Source organism: Aotus nancymaae, unplaced genomic scaffold, assembly GCF_030222135.1.
Source record: "Aotus nancymaae isolate 86718 unplaced genomic scaffold, 86718_ANA_hifiasm-v0.15.2.pri h1tg000022l_1, whole genome shotgun sequence".
Classification (NCBI taxonomy): domain Eukaryota; kingdom Metazoa; phylum Chordata; class Mammalia; order Primates; family Aotidae; genus Aotus; species Aotus nancymaae.
Window position 1 is genome coordinate 22,419,650 of NW_026988435.1, and position 10,296 is coordinate 22,429,945.

Below are 10,296 nucleotides of genomic sequence, written 5' to 3' on the forward strand. Positions count from 1 at the left end.
GGCGTGGTGGCACATGCCTGTAATCCCAGCCACTGGGGAGGCCGAGGCAGAATTGCTTGAACATGGGAGGTGGAGGTTGAGGTTGTGGTGAGCTGAGATCGTGCCATTTCACTCCAGCCTGGGCAACAAGAGCGAGACTTCGTCTCAAAAAAAAAAGGAGGCAGTCTCATGAGAAAAAGGATGAGTATGTGTAGTGAGGGGAAAGGCTGCACTTGGCTTAAAGAGTTAACTGGCCCAAATACAGCATTGAGTTACCTGACTCAATAGGAGTGAACACATAAACAAAATTCATTATGATAAGAAGCATTTTAGAAATCTATTTCTAAAGCCCTCCTTAGGGATTCCCGCTGAGTAGGTCTAGGGTGAAATCACTGATTGTGATTGTTCTCTTCCAGATTATTTCAATAATTAACCAACTTTGGGAGCCTCTGAACGCTCAGGAAACCCTTTGCAGGTTTCCATGCTAAGGCACTCATGTTGTTTTTTTTCCCTTGGGCTTCACAAAATTGCAGACTTTTAGTGTGGTTGAAAAAAAAAATACCTGCTTAAAAATTGTTGTTTAATTTTGGTATACTAATATTTCTTAGTATCAGAATTTGAGGTGATCTGCTAAAATACCTAAAACGATGTCTTAGATTTTAGCTTTCCAGAAAACCTGGAGAGTATTATGTCAAAGTCTTTAAATGAGTAGTCTTCTGAAATGCATAGTCATTTACAAGTAATTTCTACATGTGATTGTATTAGCCATAACAAATTGCTACAAACTGCTTAAAGAATAAAAATTTGTTATCGTTCTGGAGCTGGAAGTCCAAAATCAAGGTGTTGGCAAGATTGCTTCTTCCTGAGGGCTGTGAGGGAAGGATCTGCTCCAGACCTCTGTCTTTGGCTTGTGGGTGGTCATTTCCTTCATCTCTCTTCTCTCTATGCATGTCTGTCACTGTGTATACGTTTCCATTTTTTTAAGGACACCAGTCATATTGAATTAGGACCTCGGGAGGCTGAGGCAGGCAGCAGAATCGCTTGAACCCAGGAGGCAGAGGTTGCAGTGAGCTGAGATCGCACCCCTGCACTCCAGCCTGGGCAACAGAGCGAGTCTCCATGAAAAAAAAAAAAAAAAAGTTTTTAAGGGCTTTGGAAAGGAGGAAAAAGAAAATGGCCAACAGGGTTCCATTGGTCCATTGATTGAACAAATTTAATTTGGTGCAAATTCACCAAGTGACCTTAGACAAACCACTTAACCTCTCTATACTCCTTTATCTCATGAATAAAATAGGATAATAGTATCTACCTTAGGCCGGGCACAGTGGCTCACACCTGTAATCCCAGCACTTTGGGAGGCCGAGGCGGGTGGATCACGAGGTCAAGAGATCGAGACCATCCTGGTCAACAAGGTGAAACCCCATCTCTACTAAAAATACAAAAACTTAGCTGGGCATGGTGGCGCGTGCCTGTAATCCCAGCTACTCAGGAGGCTGAGGCAGGAGAATTGCCTGAACCCAGGAGGCGGAGGTTGCGGTGAGCCGAGATCGTGCCATTGCACTCCAGCCTGGGTAACTCCGTCTCAAAAAAAAGACAGACACAGGGGCTCACACCAGTAATCTGTCTCAGCCTCCTGAGTAGCTGAGATTACAGGCACCCGCCACCATACCCAGCTAATTTTGTATTTTCAGTAGAGATGGCGTTTCACCATGTTGGCCAGGCTGGTCTTGAACTCCGAATCTCAGGTGATCTGCCTGCCTCAGGCTCCCAAAGTGCTGGGATTACAGGCACCCGGCCAGATAATCTTTGTTGATGATAATAATTGTAGCAGCTCTGGCTATGTTCAGATCAAGCCATTGCCACATGTATCCCCATAACAGTATGTCTCCTTGATTTATCTTTGGTTTCTTTCAAATTGCTGGAGTTTTTGCCAAGAGCAGTTTTATGGAATCAGCACGAACTAATGAAGAAATGAGTTATCTTGCATTTGAAAAGATGTGTCTAGGTTATATGTTAGGTCAGCTGTCACACATTATCCCAAGTTCAATGTTGGCTGCTGGCACTATGCTCTTTTAATGTTGCTAAGTAAGACATTTTTCTTCTTGCATAGTCCCAGAACTGTCAACAGTGAGAGAATTTTTTGGGAACAGGAGAATGACCTTGAGATTCTGGGATGAGAGAACATGGTAAAAAAGAGATCAGTGACTGCAATTTGTGACCTGTTGGAAAATCATAGTCCTCCAACGTTCACCAGTCTTTTAATCTGACGAGGGAAGATTTTATGTGTTCACAGTAACAAGAGAACACAAAGTAAAACTAAATAATTACATGAAAGGAAACGTAATCTCTGCCTTGTCAATTAAAAGAGACTATCTGCTGTGTTCAGGACAAAGTAAAGATCCACTCTATAGTAGACCAAGAGAGCTTTATGAGTGTATGTATATATAGATTTGATTTAAACTTCTTGTAATGTTAGGTGCAAAAGATTTGTGGTACAGTTAAGTGAAGAAATTTAAATAGCAGTTAAAGTTCCACAAAAAAAAGAAAAGAAAGAAATGTCCATAGGCTATTTTAAATGTTAAAAATGTTTTAAACATCTATAGTAATTATAGGAAAGATATGCCACATTTTAAGAGATTAACTTGGGGTGATTGTTTTCAGTTTTTCTCCAACATCCATGTATTACTTTTGTACATCATCCATTTTGGCACCAGAGCAATACTTGAAATACAACATCATCTCATCCAAAATAGCCATCAGATTTGGCCATGCTGACACACACACTCTAAAATCCACTCTGTTCCCCCTGGTTATCAGTGAACAAACATTTTGATGATTAAATACTCAAATGTTAACTAAGAAATACATGTATAATCCTCTCTTTGAGTTTGCTCAAAGGCTGAAGAAGAAGAGAGAAATATCTTTTTTTTTTTTTTTTTTTTTTTTTTGAGACGGAGTTTCGCTCTTGTTACCCAGGCTGGAGTGCAATGGCGCGATCTCGGCTCACCGCAACCTCCGCCTCCTGGGTTCAGGCAATTCTCCTGCCTCAGCCTCCTGAGTAGCTGGGATTACAGGCACGCGCCACCGTGCCCAGCTAATTTTTGTATTTTTAGTAGAGACGGGGTTTCACCATGTTGACCAGGATGGTCTTGATCTCTTGACCTCGTGATCCACCCGCCTCGGCCTCCCAAAGAGAGAAATATCTTAAAGAGATTTTTAAAATTCAGCATTATTGCAGTTATCACATGGGATTCCTTTTTGGATCCTTTCTTTGAGGACAATTTACCAGAAAGACCTCATTATGATCTGGTCCCATCTCTGTTAAAATTACCTTGTAATGGATCTACAGGGCTGCTCATGGGTGTAGTACCTCACACAGAATGGATCTTAACCCCCTTTCTCCCTTTTGTTGCTGTGCTAGAAAGGGATCCGTTATAGCCACAAGTTAGTGCTTTTGAGGCTTGCATGTGTAGGACATGCTTATTCCTGGGTTTTTTGGTTTGTGTGCAGACAACTCAGGTGGAAATATTTGTGCTTACTCGTAATTTAAGATAAATGGGCTGGGCGCGGTGGCTCACGCCTGTAATCCCTGCACTTTGGGAGGCCGAGGCGGGTGGATCACGAGGTCAAGAAATCGAGACCATCCTGGTCAACATGGTGAACACCGTCTCTACTAAAAATACAAAAAAATTAGCTGGGTGTGGTGGCGGGTGTTGCGAACCAGCCCAACCTCGTACGTGAGTGCCCTTAGTCCCGGCGGTGACGAGGGATTGAGAAAAGAAAACAAAGACTGAGACACAAGAGTAAAAGTTACAGCAGGGGTCCAGGGGACCAACGAACGTGTGGCTACCTCGTTGGCCCGAGCTCTGAGCTCTAAACACTTTTATTATGTGCACAATCTCATTAATCTTATGGGCGTTTGTGGAAAGCAAGGGTAAAGGAGTAGATGAGATAGCCAGGGTGGGGAGAGCACTTGAGATCCTTCTAAAACACCCTAAACTACATCTCTGATCATTTAACAGCACTTGAGAGCCTTCTAAGACATGCTAAACTAGTACTCTGAGTTTACCACTCATTGTTATCAGGGTGCGGCTGCATCAGAAGTATAGCCAATTAGGAGCCACGTGGTCTGACCACTCCCAATGCATCAAGGGGCTTTTATCTCCCGAGCATTGAGGACATAGAGCAATTAAAATCACTCCATATTCCGAGAACCTAGGCAGAGCCTGAGGCCTTCCGTGATCTCTGTCCTGCAAGGCTTTTCTCCTCTTTGCCGGCTCCCATCTGCAAAGACCCTCCCAGATCTTGTGAGCAGAGGTCACCTCCCTTCTCAGAGGTCTTTGCATAAGCCCTCTTTACGAGGTTCTTACAGTCGCTATGTTGAGAAGGCATTTGTGGGACCAGAGCAGTATTTCCTGCTCTGCAACCACCCCGAAGTGTTCTGCGGTGTTACTGAACTCTCGTATGGTCTTTACCTTAGGCCTCCTGTCGCCATTTCGATTTCTAATTAACTGCACCAATAATATAGTTTAGTTCGGTGTATAAACTTCCGTGCACTGTAAGCCAATCAAGCTTATAATTACTTAGCTAGAATTAACATAGGTCTCCCCCGGCCATCTTGACCCACAGTGGGAGCCTGTAATCCCAGCTACTTGGGAGGCTGAGGCGCAGGAGAATCGCTTGAACCCGGGAGGCAGAGGTTGCAGTGAGCCGAGATCATATCACTGCACTCCAGCGGGGGTGACAGAGACAACGTCTCAAACAAACAAACAAAAAAACTCGAATAACAAAATTGACTTTATATTTTCATGTTACAGTCACTTTAGACAAAATTCAAAAATGTTAAACACATTTTCATTTTCAATCAGTGTATTTTATCACTGCTTTAGAAGTGGTTGATGGATGATGTGTAAGATGCAAAAGCAATGTTTGCTTTTCCCATCGTTTAGTAAAACAAAATCACACTATTTTCCTTCGAAATTTGTGGCTTTATTAAATTGACTCTGAAAAATGTATATATATATATATATATATATATATATATTTTTTTTTTTTTTTTTTTTGAGACGGAGTCTTGCTCTATCGCCAGGCTGGAGTGCGGTGGCACAATCTGGGCTCACTGCAACCTCCGCCTCCTGGATTCAAGCGATTCTTCCACCTCAGCCTCCCAAGTAGCTGAGACCACAGGCACGTGCCACCATGCCCGGCTATTTTTTGTATTTTTAGTAGGACGGGGTTTCACCATGTTGGCCAGGATGGTCTCGATCTCTTGACCTCCTGATCCGCCCGCCTCGGCCTCCCAAAGTGCTGGGATAACAGGCGTGAGCCACCGCGCCCAGCCTTATTGTCTATATTTTTTATGTGTGAATTCACAAAGTTGGAAGTTCTGAGATTAACTTGTCTATTTCAACACCACCGACATTGGTATGCATTGAGATATATGATTGAAAAGATATTTCTGAAAGAGATCTGTAGTTTAAAATCTAGTAATAAAGATTTGTCAAATCAATTACGGCACATACATATGAATACCATGAAACTATAAAAAATCATGTTTTAGGGGAAAAAATCAATTACATAAGAAAACATTCCATGGTTTCGAATTGTGTGACCATAAAATGAATATATTTCATATCATAATATAACAGTATAGGAGTATAGCTCCCCCATGCGTTAAAATATTAACAGTGATTATCTCTGCTGGAGGGATGATAGGTGATTTTGATTATCTTTGTGCTTCTAGGTATCTATTTCTTCTTTTTTGAGACAGAGTCTCACTTTGTCACCAGGTTGGAGTGCAGTGGCGCAATCTCAGCTCACTGCAACCTCCACCTCCCGGGTTCAAGTGATTCCCCTGCCTCAGCCTCCCAAGTAGCTGGGACTACAGGTGCGCACCACCATGCCTGGCTAGTTTTTATATTTTTAGTAGAGATGAAGTTTCACCATGTTGGCCAAGATGGTCTCGATCTCTTGACCTTGTGATCCACCCACCTCGGCCTCCCAAAGTGCTGGGATTCCAGGCATCAGCCACCGCTCCTGGCCATTATTTCTTTTCTTAAATGTACAATACTACTTTTATTTTTTTTAATTTTTATTATTTTTTTTATTTTTTGAGACGGAGTTTCGCTCTTGTTACCCAGGCTGGAGTGCAATAGCGCGATCTTGGCTCACCGCAACCTCCGCCTCCTGGGTTCAGACAATTCTCCTGCCTCAGCCTCCTGAGTAGCTGGGATTACAGGCACGCGCCACCATGCCCAGCTAATTTTTTGTATTTTTAGTAGAGACGAGGTTTCACCATGTTGACCAGGATGGTCTCCATCTCTTGACCTCGTGATCCACCCGCCTCGGCCTCCCAAAGTGTAGGGATTACAGGCGTGAGCCACCGCGCCCGGCCCAATACTACTTTTATTAACAGAAAAATAATTATAATAAAGAAATGTTTGTTTTGTATAACTATGACATACTTTATTAAAATTCTCCATTATCAGTGACAATTTCTGCATGTAGACCCATAGGAAAGACTTAAGCTAAAACCACTAACACTTTTCATGTAGAAGCTAGATTATTTGCAAATACAACCTTTAGCTTTGAAGTTGGAAAAGGAAATCTGATGCCCTCTTGTGGCCAATAATTTTATAGACTATTTACTCCTTTTCATCTGCTCTAAATATGGTCTCAATTTATAGTTCCCTTATCATTAATGTGTCATCACATCATTTAATGTTTTTAGCCATTTGTATTTCTTTATTGATTTGGCTCCACTAAATGATTTACTTTAATTATATACAGACCCTTTTTGTATATAGTGACATTAATTCATTTTCTTTTACACATTTTGTGAAAATTTTAAATTTTTTCCACATTCTAAAGGGCTTGTCTTCCAATTGTGGGGAACATTTCCCAAAGCTAACGTTGATATATCTATATATATCCTTCCATATTTCTCTCAGTTCTTTTATTTTTATTTTTGGTAGAGATGGGGTCTCCCTTTGTTGCCTAAGGTGGTCTCAAATTTCTAGCCTCACGCATTTCTCCTACCTCGGCCTCCAAAGTGCTGGGATTACAGGTGTGAGTCGGCCTCCTCTCAGTACTTACATATTTCATAACTTATATGATTTCTTTAATATATTTGGTTTTTTTTTTTTTTTTTGACAGGGTTTCTCCATGTTGGTCAGGCTGGTCTCGAACTCCCGACCTCAGGTGATCTGCCTGCCTCAGCCTCCCAAAGTGCTGGGGTTACAGGTATGAGCCACAGCACCCAGCCTTTTTTTTTAAACGGAGTTTCGTTCTTGTTGCCCAGGCCAGAGTACAATGGAGAAATCTCAGCTCACTACAACCTCTGCCTCCTGGGTTCAAGCTATTCTCCTGCCTCAGCCTCCCAAGTAGCTGGGATTACAGGTGCCCGTCACCACACCTGGCTAATTTTTTTTTTTTTTTTTTTAGGAGAGACAGGGTTTCAGCATGTTGGCCAGGCTGGTCTCGAACTACCGACCTCATGATCCACCCTCCTCAGCCTCCCAAAGTGATGGGATTATAGGTGTGAGCCACTGCACCCGGCCCTGCCCTCTTTAGACCTCTATTAACATTATGAGACTGTTTCCCCCCACACCCTCACCAATATTGGGTACTATTAATTTTGATTTCCAAAATAAATGTTTTAATTTGTATTTAGTGATCATATATTTATTGGTCAAAATGCTAATATCATATACAGAAATGACCTATTAAACCTTGTCTAGATAGAAATGTTTTACCCATATTCCCTATAGATTTATATTTTATACATTTTATACATACATATATACGTAAGTTTTTTAGTCAAAATCATAATTAGTATTTTTAAGTCCGATGAAATTTAAGCACAAAGTCTTCCATGATCATGTTTATTTTTTCTAACCACTAGACCACCAGGGACCATGATTATGTTTCTTAACTTTTATGGAAGTTATTTTTGTAGCTAGGCATTTCTTTTGATAGGAGAAACAAAATCAGTACTTTTATTTGTATTGATTGTGTGCTTTACAGAATAAACACCAAACCACCCTAATTGCAGTGATATATCTGCTACAAGTCTTAATGGTGAATTTGTTTTTGTTAAGGGTTAAACATGCTTCCACTTTTGTCCTTATGTTATCCTTAAAATTATATATGAAAGAACAATGGAATGTGGAAGATGACCTATTTAAATATGGAAGTGGGTGATGGTTTCTGCAATGAATAAAGTGTACATATATTTTAAAATTTATTTTTTGAGATGGAGTATCACTCTTGTTGCCCAGATTGGAGTGCAATAGCACGATCTCAGCTCACCACAACCTCTGCCCCCTGGGTTCAAGCAATTCTCCTGCCTCAGCCTCCTGAGTAGCTGAGATTACAGGCATGCGACACCATGCCTGGCTAATCTTTTTGTATTTTTAGTAAAGACGGAGTTTCTCTATGTTGGTCAGGCAGGTCTTGGAACTCCTGACCTCAGGTCATCTGCCTGCCTCAGCCTCCCAAAGTGTTGTGATTACAGGTGTAAGCCACCACATCCAGCAAAGTGTACATATTGTAGAATTGCATGAGGCTTCCTTCTAACTAGTGCTTGTGTGACAACTTCCCAGTATGATCAGTCAATGCCATATGGTGCCACATGCAATGCAGGGATATTGTTTCCTTAAGGAGCCTCACAATGTTATTGCTTCACCCACTGGAGTACAGATTCCAGACTATATGGAGAAATTTGGCACAAAGTTTACTAATGTTGTACACTGTGTTAAATCGTCAAATTGATGTAACTGAGTGAAAGTCAACATAAATGCTTTATTATCTCAGCTTGGAACCATAGAAGTTTACTAAAAAGTTAAATACTTTGAGATAAGGATTATACTAAAAAACAGAAATAAGCACTTTAGTATTAATGTGATAGAACTTACAAGTTTTTTTTTTCAAACATCCATGTCCAAGTGTAATCTATAAAATTTAGAGCTTTGCAGTTATGCCTACAAATATAAAATAAAATGGAAAATTTAAACAAATTATCTTTATTGTTCAATGACAAACCATTCCTGCTTGAAACAGCCTGATAAGGCTTTCAAGCTGAAATTATGTAGCCATGTTTTGTCTTAAGAGCCATCTTGGAGTTGTCTAAGGGAGACAAACTTAAGAGGCAAAGCGCCTAGTCATAATTACCACTAAAAAAGGGTTTGGCAAACTTTTGTACCCCATGCTTGCTGGAATTTAATACCCAGTTGCTGAGTGACAGTTTTATTTCATTAGCAATGGATTGGAAAAGCCATGAGAGCATTCTTTTGCTCTAAATACGTTTCAGAACAAGGTGGAAGATGGGTAGTTGAAACATTCGTAGAATCTTCTACAAGTAGTAGTACATCTCCCTGTATGCAGTCAAATTCAAAACTAGTAGTTTCCCCAACAGGCCCTGTCATTTAGTTGTCACAACTAATGATGATTTTGTAGTAGTGTGGAATGTTCTGGTTACTAAGTATGTGCCAAAAATAACACTCCCTTCTTGACACTATTATGCTCCTGATTTTCCCAACAAGCCTATATAGAGTCATCCCTGAGTATCCTTGGAAGATTGGTTCCAGGATCTTCTTGGATACCAAAATCCTCAGATGCTCAAATGCCTTATATAAAATGGTCCTGTATTTGTATATAGCCTATGCACATCCTTTAAATCTAGATTATGATACCTAATGCAATGTAAACGTTATGTAAATAGTTATATTTTAAAATTTGTATTTTGTTTACTTTTATTTTGAATATTTTCCATCCATGTTTGAATACACAGGTAAGAAACCTGCAGATGAGGACCGATTTACTTGTAACATAAGCAAAGCAACAAAAAATGCTATCTGCTAACTTCATGATAAAAATACTTGAAACTTTCCAACTTTACAAAAATCTGTCATTATCACCTACAAATCTGTCATCACCACCACAAAACTCTCAAGTATCCATAAGGAAGCAGTGTGATGACTTTGAAAGCATTTTTTTTTCCTTTCTCTTTTAATAACTTTGGTTAAAAAAAATTAACTTGATAAAACACATCTCCCTTGTGACATTAATAAACATGCTCGTTTGAATAGGCAGTCACTATAGATTTCAGGAAAAAATGTATAGCTTCAGTCAAAGAGTACAATAATATTAAAAAGAAAAGTCTTTAAGGTTTAAAAATGAGTTTTCTGAAGTTGTAAACACTTTAAAAACTGACTTTACAAAGGTATACTATTGAACTATACCTTCATGATTTTGCAATTTTGTATTTCAATAGAATTTATCTTCCTAAAAAATAACAATAATTTGTGGACTAGCCAT

General features: G+C 40.1%; 1 protein-coding gene across 1 annotated transcript in view; it reads left to right on the plus strand.

Moving 5' to 3' along the window:
• The window catches only part of CXADR (CXADR Ig-like cell adhesion molecule), a 64,408-nt gene that overhangs the window by 52,983 nt on the left and 1,129 nt on the right, over nucleotides 1-10,296 (plus strand). The window lies entirely within an intron of this gene.